This window comes from Culex pipiens, chromosome 1 (assembly GCF_016801865.2).
Source record: "Culex pipiens pallens isolate TS chromosome 1, TS_CPP_V2, whole genome shotgun sequence".
Taxonomy (NCBI): domain Eukaryota; kingdom Metazoa; phylum Arthropoda; class Insecta; order Diptera; family Culicidae; genus Culex; species Culex pipiens.
This window is the reverse complement of record NC_068937.1, coordinates 68,309,293-68,325,838: the sequence shown is the minus strand read 5'-3', so window position 1 is coordinate 68,325,838 and position 16,546 is coordinate 68,309,293.

Below are 16,546 nucleotides of genomic sequence, written 5' to 3'. Positions count from 1 at the left end.
TACTGCTTGGCTCAGGTTCAATCGGTTTTTTACTGCTGTTTTGGTTCACCTTTTTACTCGAATCCGCACATTTTTTGTTCTTTGCTTTGAGTTTGCAAAGCGTTTTTTTGCCTATAATCGTCACTGCTGCAGCAGCATTGTTTACAGTTATTGATTTCGGCGTTGGCTGTTTCAGCACCATCCGCAGGGTCCGAACTCCATTTGGGATCCCTGGGAAGAAGTTAATCCAGCGGTCGTTGGTGATGGTCAAAATGTCGCCGTATTTACTCATCACTTTGACTACGTCATCATTGCTTATGCCTAGAGGTAGGTCAAGCATACGAACTTCCGTAGCGTTGTTGTCCAGGTAAATCGGGATTTTGCAACCCTGATATACCAGAGGTTTGTCGATGATGGACGAGGCCATTGCTGAGTCGGCGAACTGCAACACGGCTATTCTTCTTCTATTGCATAATTGCAATGCTCGCAAGTTTTCTTGGTTTACTTGAAGGTCTGCGAGAAATTGTTTTTTTGTGTGAATGTTAACACTCCAAAGGTTGCGGGTTCAGTGCCAGCAGTGGAGGCAATTAGTGGTGCAGAAGCGATTTTTGCGAGTTCCTGGATCATTTATAAATGAACTGCTTATACATATTATCTATTCTTCATTTGATTTATATGAATGTTCATATCATTCCTATTCATTATCCTTTTTTCTATCATTCCTCCTTACCATATATGATCAAATTTTATGAACTAACTACAGTCACTAAAATAGCAATGGAACCATCTGGAGATTTTTTTTTAAATTGTTATTATCTTTCTACCAGCTTCCGGGAATCTTCTTCAATTATACTGCCTACATTTAAATGTTTATATCCTTCCTTATCCTATTCCTTTCCTTTCAGTAATGGAACGATCTGGAACATTTGTCTTTTTAATTATAGCTCCGATCCGTCCAAGCGATTGTCCCTGGGCCTTTGTGTCATTATCGATTTTGACGATTTCCGCGGTTTTGGCCAGAAGATCCATCTTGTTTGTATATCTGCTGAAATTAAGGAAAGATTTATTACTTATGTTGAGCCATTTTCTTGAACAATTAACTTACCGAGTTGGTGGCGTAGAAAATACGTCATTCTCCTTCGACAAAAGAAAATGAAAGAACATGGCAACTTAACAAAATGGCGGCAATCACATTCGCCACGACCCTGACTGAAAAGTCTGTCAGACGTCCGTCGTTTGTCGTCCGTGCAATCGTACGACGTCGCACGACAATGTCGTGCGACTTTCGCACGAATGTCATACGTTTTTGCACCAAAATGTCGTATTTGTCGTGCGATCGATGATCGAAATTGTACGACATTGTCGTACGACATTCGACCGACGTCGCACGGTTTTGTTATTTAGAATGTCGTGCTATTGTCGTGTGCTGTCATTTCGGATTTTTAGGTTATGTTGCAGTTTTTATTGTTTTTTTGACCATGTGAGAGGAGCGGCTTCCAGTAGGACGTATGTTGAATACACGGAGCAGTGAGGCCAACGACAAACGGATTTGTGCGGCGCAGCAGTCGTCGGGTGGTGTGGTCGGGTTACACCCGATTTCGATGCTGCGGCGGCGAATGGAGAACGGCGAGCAGTCTCCAGTCTTCAAGACCCGGGTGAGCTCGTTCCATGATGACATATCAAGCGCGCGCGTGCGCGCTTGTGTGTGTGTGTGTGTGTGTGTGTGTGTGTGTGTGTGTGTGTGTGTAACAGCCACTTATCAGGAACTATAGATAATCTACTATTGCTGGAAATTCTACCCAACTTAGGGTACTTTGTTACTTTTTATTTTTGCAGTACAGATTGTTTTCATTATATTGATGCCTTTCAAAAAATCTCAAGTCTAATTCAAAAACCGTTATAATGTCCAGGTCTAAACATGTAAATTAGTTTATGTGTGTATGAGAGTGTGTATGAGTTTATTTGTTCTTTTTTCATGTTTAGCCCAATAAATATTTAAAGCCGCGTAAAATCTACAGAATCGGTCGATAAATCCAAATCATATTTTATTGAAAATAATCGTTATAGGGTCATTATTTGATAATTTAGTATACGCGTTCTTGATCATTTTGCTGTCGTTTCGTTAGTTTGTCAACTGTACCAGTAGATTGATACAATCCAAATAATGTCTTTAATTTTCACGGTGAAAAACTCATTTCTATAGAATCGTTTATCGAAAGGCACGCTGTCATTTAGGATAGACCATTAGCACGCGTTTTTGAATTTTTTGACTCGATTGTGAGTAGCGGAACCTCGCGGTTACTCCATAGACTAATAAAAGACTACACAGTGGACTCTGAACCATGACTCAACCTTTTTATGACCCCTCGGCACGACCGGTTCACTGTCAAAAATGACGGATCGAAATGTCATCAACTGGCAGCTCTGACTTTGACATGACATTTCGCGCAATGTTATTGTTTATGTTTTTGTTTTGATTCAAACGGAACAAGTTCCGGATGAGGACGATGATTACTAGAGTGAACCATCGTCCGGGGGGAATCTCGAGGGTGGTCGAATTTCTAGCGATTCACATTCCGCGTGTCTGCTGAAAGATGGACGCGCCTCGCTAGAAGGTCATTCCGGGATTTTGCATCAAGCAGCTCCCGATCGATTTCGGACTTTCAGTCGTCATCCTCCCAGAAAACGATCACGTGAACACCGTCGGGTTTGCCAAGCGGGCCGCCTCCGGTTAATACCGCTGGGGCAAAACCGACTTCCTCCAACCCGGAATCTTCGCCCTGAGAGGCTAGAAAGTTCTTGGAGACGCTATCTAGACCTCGACGTACTGCATCTACTTTAAAAACCTCAACACGGCCAAGATCTTTGCCCCTAGCTTTTCCCTTAACTGCCAACTTGGCATTCCCAATCCCAGCGATAACGTCATCAAACGAAAATTTGTCCCCGAACCAGTTTTACCGACAAAGAGTACGACCTCCCCTGGCACCGATATGGGCGAGCTGTACGCGGGGGCAACAACAGGAACTGGCAACGAGGAAGACGATCAACCTTCCGCTCAGATTGTCAGCAAGCAGGGACAGGGCATGCGCATCCTTGAAGTTACCAGCGGAGTTCAGCACAGTTTGTTCCATGTGTAGAAGGACTCTCACAAAGGAAGCCCGGAACCAAAACCCGCCGAAACAAAAACGCGGATACTTTGTATCATGTACTTGAGGGTTTATTTATGAAAGTTATTAAAATAATTCACATAGTTCTTCTTGACAACTCCTCGTCCTTCTGGATGGTTTTCTTCAGCTCCAGAATGGCCTTTTTCAGCAGCTCCTTCTCGTAGGCGTTCACCTTGGGCTGACCAATTTTCTTCTCGAGATTGTGTTACCCAGCAGCAGCGGCATGGAGAAGTAAATGTCCTCGAAAATATCCGAGCGTACGTACGCATACTCGATCACGTTCTTTTCGTCATTCATGGCACGGTCCAGGGCGAAGGCAAAACGGGCCTGGCGTAGGCCATCGAGAACGTGGCCGAACCGGCATCGGCCTCCTGAATGTGTTCCGTCAGGTAATCTTATCCTAGGGAAGCTCTGGGATGCACTGGGATTATAGTGTCGCCGGAGTGACCACTAGTAAATCCCGCTCTTTCACCAAACAAATATTGCTGCACAGCTGATTGCCTTCTTCGCAGGCTGCTACCTTGATTGCAAAGCAAAACAAAAATAAACAAGATGCGCGCGTAAATCAGCACAAAACGAAATCGAAAAAGTCAGCGCTGCCAGGTCGATCTGTCATACGAGGGGCTAGCCGATGCGGTTCACCGTGGTACCCGCGGTTCACAGCTTATGAGTCATACTTTTTTGAAAATTTTGTTCGGAGTGTTTAGTCTTTAATTAGTCTATGGTTACTCTGCAACGTGTTTATCGGAGCCCTCTTATTTTGATATTTTATTTTTCATAAGTCCTTCTTTTATCATCGTTGATTGGAAGGCACGCCGCCGGTTTAGTTCGTTGAGATTATTGTTTTAATTTCATTACAATCGGTTACGTGGTGCCCTGTTTTCTTTTGGTTGTTAATCGTTGATCGTAATAATTTATCCCAACTGGCATTTTAGTATTAACTCATCAAACTATTGATTTTATGAAGAGTAAAGCGTCTTTTATTTACTATTTTCGAGATTGGCTCGCGTTATCTAAAATGTACAAACAGTAAAAATATACTGATAAGTCCAGCCCATAGCACTACTGCTCGGTTGGCACGCGTTCGATTAAAAAACTTTCTAAATAATCAATAATTTATCTTTCCGCAGCTGGCTGCCTAAGATTTAAAATTTTCAACCGATAAAACAAAATGCTCATGGTCACATCACTGCCACTCGTGAATCCTGACCTCATACCCATCTACTAACCCCCTCAAAACTCATGTGATACTTTGTCGGAGAAGCAGTCGATTGGGCGGTCTCTATCACTCAAGTATCGGACTAACATTCCCATCCACTTCCCCGTGACTCTACCACTGGTCGTGGCCGGCGCCGGTATTGATCAGCATGATAGGGGCCTTTGAGAAGTTGCGAAGCGAGGAAAGATAGCACCCACTCATCTTCCACGGCTCGTGGATGTAACTTCTGGAGGTCCTGGTCAATAACGGAGTAGCAACTGCGGGTGGGCACCTATGCTTATGCTTATGCTTATGCTTATGCTTATGTTGTAGTTTTTATTGTTTTTTTTTTTATTCAAGCTGTCAAAATTTCACAAAAATATTAACTTGTACACTTAATTTCACTTGCGAATCGCCGATTTTTCTCCAACTGGGCTTTCTTCGTGATTTGCCTTGACCACAGCTTCCGGCTTGGATGTTGGTGTTCTTCTGAGGCGGCCGTGGCAGCATCTTGGTCGTGTTGGACTTTTGCTCCTCGACTAGCTGATCAAAACCCGGATGCGACACCTTGACGACGATCTTGGACCTCCGACGGATTGATGTTTACCGGAGTACGAGACAACGTGGATTTGTGGCGTACGAGTACGAGAAAACATGGCTGCTTCCGTGGGTTCTTCGGAAGCCACGCGGAACCACACGGGGACGCATGATTTCCGGCAGGATCAGATCAGAATTTGTTTGTTGCCTGAAAAAATATAACATCAATCAACAATTGGCATGAATTTATATATTTTAAGTGCTGTGTGTTAGTTGTAGTTGATTGTTGTTATATACGGCATGTCATATCATTTTGGCATTTGTGGGTTGTGGCATTTGTGTGGGGTTCGTGTATTTGATTTTAGTTTGGGTGGGGGCGCGCGGTACGGGGTATTTAAGGGCTGTGGGTACTGTGGTTTACTGGGCGGTGGGGTGGGGGGGTTTGGGTGCGTGTTGTTGCTTTTGGGTTTCTGGGTTTTTGTTGGTGGTTGGTTGTATGAGTTTTTTTTGGTTGGGTTTTTAGGTGTTTTAGACTTTCGTCGGATTTGTTGTTTTTTTGAAGTTTTTTTGGGTGGTATTAGGGTTGGTGATTTAGGGGTATTTGGGCATGATGGGGGGGTTGTAAATTGCGTTGATGATGATGAGATGATGATTGGGAGTGTTGGAGTTTTGGAGTTTTGGAGTTTTGGAGTTTTGGAGTTTTGGAGTTTTGGAGTTTTGGAGTTTTGGCGTTTTGGAGTTTTGGAGTTTTGGAGTTTTGGAGTTTTGGAGTTTGTTTGGGAGTTTTGGAGTTTTTTTTTTTGGAGTTTTGGAGTTTTGGAGTTTTGGAGTTTTGGAGTTTTTGGAGTTTTTGGAGTTTTGGAGTTTTGGAGTTTTTGGAGTTTTGGAGTTTTGGAGTTTTGGAGTTTTGGAGTTTTGGAGTTTTGGAGTTTTGGAGTTTTGGAGTTTTGGAGTTTTGGAGTTTTGGAGTTTTGGAGTTTTGGAGTTTTGGAGTTTTGGACGTTTTGGAGTTTTGGAGTTTTGTTGGAGTTTTGGAGTTTTGGAGTTTTGGAGTTTTGGAGTTTTTGGAGTTTTGGAGTTTTGGAGTTTTTGGAGTTTTGGAGTTTTGGAGTTTTGGAGTTTTGGAGTTTTGGAGTTTTTGGAGTTTTGGAGTTTTGGAGTTTTGGAGTTTTGGAGTTTTGGAGTTTTGGAGTTTTGGGTTTTGGAGTTTTGGAGTTTTGGAGTTTTGGAGTTTTGGAGTTTTGGAGTTTTGGAGTTTTGGAGTTTTGGAGTTTTGGAGTTTTGGAGTTTTGGAGTTTTGGAGTTTTGGAGTTTTGGAGTTTTGGAGTTTTGGAGTTTTTGGAGTTTTGGAGTTTTTGGAGTTTTGGAGTTTTGGAGTTTTGGAGTTTTGGAGTTTGGAGTTTTGGAGTTTTGGAGGTTTTGGAGTTTTTGGAGTTTTGGAGTTTTGGAGTTTTGGAGTTTTGGAGTTTTGGAGTTTTGGAGTTTTGGAGTTTTGGAGTTTTGGAGTTTTGGAGTTTTGGAGTTTTGGAGTTTTGGAGTTTTGGAGTTTTGGAGTTTTGGAGTTTTGGAGTTTTGGAGTTTTGGAGTTTGGAGTTTTGGAGGTTTTGGAGTTTTGGAGTTTTGGAGTTTTGGAGTTTTGGAGGTTTTGGAGTTTTTGGAGTTTTGGAGTTTTGGAGTTTTGGAGTTTTTGGAGTTTTGGAGTTTTGGAGTTTTGGAGTTTTGGAGTTTTGGAGTTTTGGAGTTTTGGAGTTTTGGAGTTTTGGAGTTTTGGAGTTTTGGAGTTTTGGAGGTTTTGGAGTTTTGGAGTTTTGGAGTTTTGGAGTTTTGGAGTTTTGGAGTTTTGGAGTTTTGGAGTTTTGGAGTTTTGGAGTTTTGGGTTTGGAGTTTTGGAGTTTTGGAGTTTTGGAGTTTTGGAGTTTTTGGAGTTTTGGAGTTTTGGAGTTTTGGAGTTTTGGAGTTTGGCGTTTTGGAGTTTTGGAGTTTTGGAGTTTTGGAGTTTTGGACGTTTTGGAGTTTTGGAGTTTTGGAGTTTTGGAGTTTTGGAGTTTTGGAGTTTTGGAGTTTTGGAGTTTTGGAGGTTTTGGAGTTTTGGAGTTTTTGGAGTTTTGGAGTTTTGGAGTTTTGGAGTTTTGGAGGTTTTGGAGTTTTTGGAGTTTTGGAGTTTTGGAGTTTTGGAGTTTTGGAGTTTTGGAGTTTTGGAGTTTTGGAGTTTTGGAGTTTTGGAGTTTTGGAGGTTTTGGAGTTTTGGAGTTTTGGAGTTTTGGCGTTTTGGAGTTTTGGAGTTTTGGAGTTTTGGAGTTTTGGAGTTTTGGAGTTTTGGGAGTTTTGGAGTTTTGGAGTTTTGGAGTTTTGGAGTTTTGGAGTTTTGGAGTTTTGGAGTTTTGGAGTTTTGGAGTTTTGGAGTTTTGGAGTTTTGGAGTTTTGGAGTTTTTGGAGTTTTGGAGTTTTGGAGTTTTGGAGTTTTGGAGTTTTGGAGTTTTGGAGTTTTGGAGTTTTGGAGTTTTGGAGTTTTGGAGTTTTGGAGTTTTGGAGTTTTGGAGTTTTGGAGTTTTGGAGTTTTGGAGTTTTGGAGTTTTGGAGGTTTTGGAGTTTTGGAGTTTTGGAGTTTTGGAGTTTTGGAGTTTTGGAGTTTTGGAGTTTTTGGAGTTTTGGAGTTTTGGAGTTTTGGAGTTTTGGAGTTTTGGAGTTTTGGAGTTTTTGGAGTTTTGGAGGTTTTGGAGTTTTGGAGTTTTGGAGTTTTGGAGTTTTGGAGTTTTGGAGTTTTGGAGTTTTGGAGTTTTGGAGTTTTGGAGTTTTGGAGTTTGGAGTTTTGGAGTTTTGGAGTTTTGGAGTTTTGGAGTTTTGGAGTTTTGGAGTTTTGGAGTTTTGGAGTTTTGGAGTTTTGGAGTTTTGGAGTTTTTGGAGTTTTGGAGTTTTGGAGTTTTGGAGTTTTGGAGTTTTGGAGTTTTGGAGTTTTGGAGTTTTTGGAGTTTTGGAGTTTTGGAGTTTTGGAGTTTTGGAGTTTTGGAGTTTTGGAGTTTTGGAGTTTTGGAGTTTTGGAGTTTTGGAGTTTTGGAGTTTTGGAGTTTTGGAGTTTTGGAGTTTTGGAGTTTTTGGAGTTTTGGAGTTTTGGAGTTTTGGAGTTTTGGAGTTTTGGAGTTTTGGAGTTTTGGAGTTTTGGAGTTTTGGAGTTTTGGAGTTTTTGGAGTTTTGGAGTTTTGGAGTTTTGGAGTTTTGGAGTTTTGGAGTTTTGGAGTTTTGGAGTTTTTGGAGTTTTTGGAGTTTTGGAGTTTTGGAGTTTTGGAGTTTTGGAGTTTTGGAGTTTTGGAGTTTTGGAGTTTTGGAGTTTTGGAGTTTTGGAGTTTTGGAGTTTTGGAGTTTTGGAGTTTTGGAGTTTTGGAGTTTTGGAGTTTTGGAGTTTTGGAGTTTTGGAGTTTTGGAGTTTTGGAGTTTTGGAGTTTTGGAGTTTTGGAGTTTTGGAGTTTTGGAGTTTTGGAGTTTTGGAGTTTTGGAGTTTTGGAGTTTTGGAGTTTTGGAGTTTTGGAGTTTTGGAGTTTTGGAGTTTTGGAGTTTTGGAGTTTTGGAGTTTTGGAGTTTTGGAGTTTTTGGAGTTTTGGAGTTTGGAGTTTTGGAGTTTTGGAGTTTTGGAGTTTTGGAGTTTTGGAGTTTTGGAGTTTTGGAGTTTTGGAGTTTTGGAGTTTTGGAGTTTTGGAGTTTTGGAGTTTTTGGAGTTTTGGAGTTTTGGAGTTTTGGAGTTTTGGAGTTTTGGAGTTTTGGAGTTTTGGAGTTTTGGAGTTTTGGAGTTTTTGGAGTTTTGGAGTTTTGGAGTTTTGGAGGTTTTGGAGTTTTGGAGTTTTGGAGTTTTTGGAGTTTTGGAGTTTTGGAGTTTTGGAGTTTTGGAGTTTTTGGAGTTTGTTTGGAGTTTTTGGAGTTTTGGAGTTTTGGAGTTTTTGGAGTTTTGGAGTTTTTTGGAGTTTTGGAGTTTTTGGAGTTTTGGAGTTTTGGAGTTTTGGAGTTTTGGAGTTTTGGAGTTTTGGAGTTTTGGAGTTTTGGAGTTTTGGAGTTTTTGGAGTTTTGGAGTTTTGGAGTTTTTGGAGTTTTGGAGTTTTGGAGTTTTGGAGTTTTGGAGTTTTGGAGTTTTTGGAGTTTTTGGAGTTTTTGGAGTTTTGGAGTTTTGGAGTTTTGGAGTTTTGGAGTTTTGGAGTTTTGGAGTTTTGGGTTTTGGAGTTTTGGAGTTTTGGAGTTTTGGAGTTTTGGAGTGTTTTGGAGTTTTGGAGTTTTGGAGTTTTGGAGTTTTGGAGTTTGGAGTTTTGGAGTTTTGGAGTTTTGGAGTTTGGAGTTTTGGAGTTTTGGAGTTTTGGAGTTTTGGAGTTTTGGAGTTTTGGAGTTTTGGAGTTTTGGAGTTTTGGAGTTTTGGAGTTTTGGAGTTTTTGGAGTTTTTGGAGTTTTTGGAGTTTTGGAGTTTTGGAGTTTTTGGAGTTTTGGAGTTTTGGAGTTTTGGAGTTTTTGGAGTTTTGGAGTTTTGGAGTTTTGGAGTTTTGGAGTTTTGGAGTTTTGGAGTTTTGGAGTTTTGGAGTTTTGGAGTTTTTGGAGTTTTGGAGTTTTGGAGTTTTGGTTTTGGAGTTTTGGAGTTTTGGAGTTTTTGGAGTTTTGGAGTTTTTGGAGTTTTGGAGTTTTGGAGGTTTTGGAGTTTTGGAGTTTTGGAGTTTTGGAGTTTTGGAGTTTTGGAGTTTTGGAGTTTTGGAGTTTTGGAGTTTTGGAGTTTTGGAGTTTTGGAGTTTTGGAGTTTTGGAGTTTTGGAGTTTTGGAGTTTTTGGAGTTTTGGAGTTTTGGAGTTTTGGAGTTTTGGAGTTTTGGAGTTTTGGAGTTTTTGGAGTTTTGGAGTTTTGGAGTTTTGGAGTTTTGGAGTTTTGGAGTTTTGGAGTTTTGGAGTTTTGGAGTTTTGGAGTTTTGGAGTTTTGGAGTTTTGGAGTTTTGGAGTTTTGGAGTTTTGGAGTTTTTGGAGTTTTGGAGTTTTGGAGTTTTGGAGTTTTGGAGTTTTGGAGTTTTGGAGTTTTGGAGTTTTTGGAGTTTTGGAGTTTTGGAGTTTTGGAGTTTTGGAGGTTTTTGGAGTTTTGGAGTTTTGGAGTTTTGGAGTTTTGGAGTTTTGGAGTTTTGGAGTTTTGGAGTTTTGGAGTTTTGGAGTTTTTGGAGTTTTGGAGTTTTGGAGTTTTGGAGTTTTGGAGTTTTTTGGAGTTTTGGAGTTTTGGAGTTTTGGAGTTTTTGGAGTTTTGGAGGTTTTGGAGTTTTGGAGTTTTGGAGTTTTGGAGTTTTTGGAGTTTTGGAGGTTTTGGAGTTTTGGAGTTTTGGAGTTTTTGGAGTTTTGGAGGTTTTGGAGTTTTGGAGTTTTGGAGTTTTGGAGTTTTGGAGTTTTGGAGTTTTGGAGTTTTGGAGTTTTGGAGTTTTGGAGTTTTGGAGTTTTGGAGTTTTGGAGTTTTGGAGTTTTGGAGGTTTTGGAGTTTTGGAGTTGGTTTTGGAGTTTTGGAGTTTTGGAGTTTTGGAGTTTTGGAGTTTTGGAGGTTTTTGGAGGTTTTTGGAGTTTTGGAGTTTTGGAGTTTTGGAGTTTTGGAGTTTTGGAGTTTTGGAGTTTTGGAGTTTTGGAGGTTTTGGAGTTTTGGAGTTTTGGAGTTTTGGAGTTTTGGAGTTTTGGAGTTTTGGAGTTTTGGAGTTTTGGAGGTTTTGGAGTTTTGGAGTTTTGGAGTTTTGGAGTTTGGAGTTTTGGAGTTTTGGAGTTTTGGAGTTTTGGAGTTTTGGAGTTTTGGAGTTTTGGAGTTTTGGAGGTTTTGGAGTTTTGGAGTTTTGGAGTTTTGGAGTTTTGGAGTTTTGGAGTTTTGGAGTTTTGGAGGTTTTGGAGGTTTTGGAGTTTTGGAGTTTTGGAGTTTTGGAGTTTTGGAGTTTTGGAGGTTTTGGAGGTTTTGGAGTTTTGGAGTTTTGGAGTTTGGAGTTTTGGAGGTTTTGGAGTTTTGGAGGTTTTGGAGGTTTTGGAGTTTGGTTTGGAGGTTTTGGAGTTTTGGAGTTTTGGAGTTTTGGAGTTTTGGAGGTTTTGGAGGTTTTGGAGTTTTGGAGTTTTGGAGTTTTGGAGTTTTGGAGTTTTGGAGTTTTGGAGGTTTTGGAGTTTTGGAGGTTTTGGAGTTTTGGAGTTTTGGAGTTTTGGAGGTTTTGGAGTTTTGGAGTTTTGGAGGTTTTGGAGTTTTGGAGTTTTGGAGGTTTTGGAGTTTTGGAGGTTTTGGAGTTTTGGAGGTTTTGGAGTTTTGGAGGTTTTGGAGGTTTTGGAGTTTTGGAGGTTTTGGAGTTTTGGAGGTTTTGGAGGTTTTGGAGTTTTGGAGTTTTGGAGGTTTTTGGAGTTTTGGAGTTTTGGAGTTTTGGAGTTTTGGAGTTTTGGAGTTTTGGAGTTTTGGAGTTTTGGAGTTTTGGAGTTTTGGAGTTTTGGAGTTTTGGAGTTTTGGAGGTTTTGGAGGTTTTGGAGTTTTGGAGTTTTGGAGTTTTGGAGTTTTGGAGTTTTGGAGTTTTGGAGTTTTGGAGGTTTTGGAGTTTTGGAGTTTTGGAGTTTTGGAGTTTTGGAGGTTTTTGGAGTTTTGGAGTTTTGGAGTTTTGGAGTTTTTGGAGTTTTGGAGGTTTTGGAGTTTTGGAGTTTTGGAGTTTTGGAGGTTTTGGAGTTTTTGGAGTTTTGGAGTTTTGGAGTTTTTGGAGTTTTGGAGGTTTTGGAGTTTTGGAGTTTTGGAGTTTTGGAGTTTTGGAGTTTTGGAGTGGTTTTGGAGGTTTTGGAGTTTTGGAGTTTTGGAGTTTTGGAGTTTTGGAGTTTTGGAGTTTTTGGAGTTTTTGGAGTTTTGGAGTTTTGGAGTTTTGGAGTTTTGGAGTTTTTGGAGTTTTGGAGTTTTTGGAGTTTTGGAGTTTTGGAGGTTTTGGAGTTTTGGAGTTTTGGAGGTTTTGGAGTTTTTGGAGTTTTGGAGTTTTGGAGTTTTGGAGTTTTGGAGTGTTTTGGAGTTTTTGGAGTTTTGGAGTTTTGGAGTTTTGGAGTTTTGGAGTTTGGAGTTTTGGAGGTTTTGGAGTTTTGGAGTTTTGGAGTTTTGGAGTTTTGGAGTTTTGGAGTTTTGGAGTTTTGGAGTTTTGGAGTTTTGGAGGTTTTGGAGTTTTGGAGGTTTTGGAGTTTTGGAGTTTTGGAGTTTTGGAGTTTTGGAGTTTTGGAGGTTTTGGAGTTTTGGAGTTTGGAGTTTTGGAGTTTTGGAGGTTTTGGAGTTTTGGAGTTTTGGAGTTTTGGAGTTTTGGAGTTTTGGAGTTTTGGAGTTTTGGAGTTTTGGAGGTTTGGAGTTTTGGAGTTTTGGAGTTTTGGAGTTTTGGAGGTTTTGGAGTTTTGGAGTTTTGGAGTTTTGGAGTTTTGGAGTTTTGGAGTTTTGGAGTTTTGGAGTTTTGGAGTTTTGGAGGTTTTGGAGTTTTGGAGTTTTGGAGTTTTGGAGTTTTGGAGGTTTTGGAGTTTTGGAGTTTTGGAGTTTTGGAGTTTTGGAGTTTTTGGAGTTTTGGAGTTTTGGAGTTTTGGAGTTTTGGAGTTTTGGAGTTTTGGAGTTTTGGAGTTTTGGAGGTTTTGGAGTTTTGGAGTTTTGGAGTTTTGGAGTTTTGGAGTTTTGGAGTTTTGGAGTTTTGGAGTTTTGGAGGTTTTGGAGTTTTGGAGTTTTATTTTGGAGTTTTTGGAGTTTGATTTGGAGTTTTGGAGGTTTGGAGTTTTGGAGTTTTTGGAGGTTTGGAGTTTTGGAGTTTTTGGAGTTTTGGAGTTTTGGAGTTTTGGAGTTTTGGAGTTTGGAGTTTTGGAGTTTTGTAGTTTTGGAGTTTTGGAGTTTGGAGTTTGGAGTTTTGGAGTTTTGGAGTTTTGGAGTTTTGGAGTTTTGGAATTCTTATTTGGATTTTAATTTTGGATTTTTGAGTTTTGGAGTTTTGGAGTTTTGGAGTTTTGGAGTATTTGAATTTTGGAATTCTTGGAGTTTTCTTAATTTTAGAATTCTTAATTCTTAATATTCTTAAATTCTAAATTTTAATTCTAAAATTCTAAAATTCTTAAATTCTTAAATTCTAAAATTCTAAAATTCTAAAATTCTAAAATTCTAAAATTCTAAAATTCTAAAATTCTAAAATTCTAAAATTCTAAAATTCTAAAATTCTAAAATTCTAAATTCTAAAATTCTAAAATTCTAAAATTCTAAAATTCTAAAATTCTAAAATTCTAAAATTCTAAAATTCTAAAATTCTAAAATTCTAAAATTCTAAAATTCTAAAATTCTAAAATTCTAAAATTCTAAAATTCTAAAATTCTAAATTCTAAAATTCTAAAATTCTAAAATTCTAAAATTCTAAAATTCTAAATTCTTAAATTCTAAAATTCTAAAATTCTAAAATTCTAAAATTCTAAAATTCTAAAATTCTAAAATTCTAAAATTCTAAAATTCTAAAATTCTTAAATTCTAAAATTCTAAAATTCTAAAATTCTAAAATTCTAAAATTCTAAAATTCTAAAATTCTAAAATTCTAAAATTCTAAAATTCTAAAATTCTAAAATTCTTAAATTCTAAAATTCTTAAATTCTAAAATTCTAAAATTCTAAAATTCTAAAATTCTAAAATTCTAAAATTCTAAAATTCTAAAATTCTAAAATTCTAAAATTCTAAAATTCTAAAATTCTAAAATTCTTAAATTCTAAAATTCTTAAATTCTAAAATTCTAAAATTCTAAAATTCTTAAATTCTAAAATTCTAAAATTCTAAAATTCTAAAATTCTAAAATTCTAAAATTCTAAAATTCTAAAATTCTAAAATTCTTAAAATTCTAAAATTCTAAAATTCTTAAATTCTTAAATTCTTAAATTCTTAAATTCTTAAATTCTTAAATTCTTAAATTCTTAAATTCTTAAATTCTTAAATTCTTAAATTCTTAAATTCTAAAATTCTAAAATTCTAAAATTCTAAAATTCTTAAATTCTTAAATTCTAAAATTCTTAAATTCTAAAATTCTTAAATTCTTAAATTCTTAAATTCTTAAATTCTTAAATTCTTAAATTCTTAAATTCTTAAATTCTAAAATTCTTAAATTCTAAAATTCTTAAATTCTTAAATTCTTAAATTCTTAAATTCTTAAATTCTAAAATTCTTAAATTCTTAAATTCTTAAATTCTTAAATTCTTAAATTCTAAAATTCTTAAATTCTAAAATTCTTAAATTCTTAAATTCTTAAATTCTTAAATTCTAAAATTCTTAAATTCTTAAATTCTTAAATTCTTAAATTCTTAAATTCTTAAATTCTTAAATTCTTAAATTCTTAAATTCTTAAATTCTTAAATTCTTAAATTCTAAAATTCTTAAATTCTTAAATTCTTAAATTCTAAAATTCTTAAAATTCTAAAATTCTAAAATTCTAAAATTCTTAAATTCTTAAATTCTTAAATTCTTAAATTCTTAAATTCTTAAATTCTTAAATTCTTAAATTCTTAAATTCTTAAATTCTTAAATTCTTAAATTCTTAAATTCTTAAATTCTTAAATTCTTAAATTCTTAAATTCTAAAATTCTTAAATTCTAAAATTCTAAAATTCTAAAATTCTAAAATTCTTAAATTCTAAAATTCTAAAATTCTTAAATTCTTAAATTCTTAAATTCTTAAATTCTTAAATTCTTAAATTCTTAAATTCTTAAATTCTTAAATTCTTAAATTCTTAAATTCTTAAATTCTTAAATTCTTAAATTCTTAAATTCTAAAATTCTAAAATTCTAAAATTCTAAAATTCTAAAATTCTTAAATTCTAAAATTCTTAAATTCTTAAATTCTTAAATTCTAAAATTCTTAAATTCTTAAATTCTTAAATTCTAAAATTCTAAAATTCTAAAATTCTAAAATTCTAAAATTCTAAAATTCTAAAATTCTAAAATTCTAAAATTCTAAAATTCTAAAATTCTAAAATTCTAAAATTCTAAAATTCTAAAATTCTAAAATTCTAAAATTCTAAAATTCTAAAATTCTAAAATTCTAAAATTCTAAAATTCTTAAATTCTTAAATTCTAAAATTCTAAAATTCTAAAATTCTAAAATTCTAAAATTCTTAAATTCTAAAATTCTAAAATTCTTAAATTCTTAAATTCTTAAATTCTTAAATTCTTAAATTCTAAAATTCTAAAATTCTTAAATTCTAAAATTCTTAAATTCTAAAATTCTAAAATTCTAAAATTCTAAAATTCTAAAATTCTAAAATTCTTAAATTCTAAAATTCTAAAATTCTAAAATTCTTAAATTCTTAAATTCTTAAATTCTTAAATTCTAAAATTCTAAAATTCTAAAATTCTAAAATTCTAAAATTCTAAAATTCTAAAATTCTAAAATTCTAAAATTCTAAAATTCTAAAATTCTAAAATTCTAAAATTCTAAAATTCTAAAATTCTTAAATTCTAAAATTCTAAAATTCTAAAATTCTAAAATTCTAAAATTCTAAAATTCTAAAATTCTAAAATTCTTAAATTCTAAAATTCTAAAATTCTAAAATTCTTAAATTCTAAAATTCTAAAATTCTAAAATTCTAAAATTCTAAAATTCTAAAATTCTAAAATTCTAAAATTCTAAAATTCTAAAATTCTTAAATTCTAAAATTCTAAAATTCTAAAATTCTAAAATTCTAAAATTCTAAAATTCTAAAATTCTAAAATTCTAAAATTCTAAAATTCTTAAATTCTAAAATTCTAAAATTCTAAAATTCTAAAATTCTAAAATTCTTAAATTCTAAAATTCTAAAATTCTTAAATTCTAAAATTCTAAAATTCTAAAATTCTAAAATTCTAAAATTCTAAAATTCTAAAATTCTAAAATTCTAAAATTCTAAAATTCTTAAATTCTAAAATTCTAAAATTCTTAAATTCTAAAATTCTAAAATTCTAAAATTCTAAAATTCTAAAATTCTAAAATTCTAAAATTCTAAAATTCTAAAATTCTAAAATTCTAAAATTCTAAAATTCTAAAATTCTAAAATTCTAAAATTCTAAAATTCTAAAATTCTAAAATTCTAAAATTCTAAAATTCTTAAATTCTAAAATTCTAAAATTCTAAAATTCTAAAATTCTAAAATTCTAAAATTCTAAAATTCTAAAATTCTAAAATTCTAAAATTCTAAAATTCTAAAATTCTAAAATTCTAAAATTCTAAAATTCTAAAATTCTAAAATTCTAAAATTCTAAAATTTTAAAATTTTAAAATTTTAAAATTCTAAAATTCTAAAATTCTAAAATTCTAAAATTCTAAAATTCTAAAAATTTAAAGTTCTGAAATACGAAATTTTTAAAAATTAAAATTTTCAGAATTTTTTTTTTTATTTTAGGGTGCTTCAATACCAAAATCATTTATTTAAATTCGTGATATTTTTATAACTCCTATGTCTATTCAAAAAAAATTTTTTTTAATTTTGACCTTGTAAAATCCTTGAAAATTTTCAAAAGTCAATAGATTTCAGATTTTTTTTACTATTTGAAAATTTAAGAATTTGTTAAATTTTTCCAGAATTTTTAAAACTTTTAAATATTTTTTATAACAACTTTTTTTTGCAATTTTCAAAACTTAAAAAAAAACTTGAAATTGTAAATTTTTTGAATTTTGAAATATTTTTTTTTAATTTTTAGATATTCAAA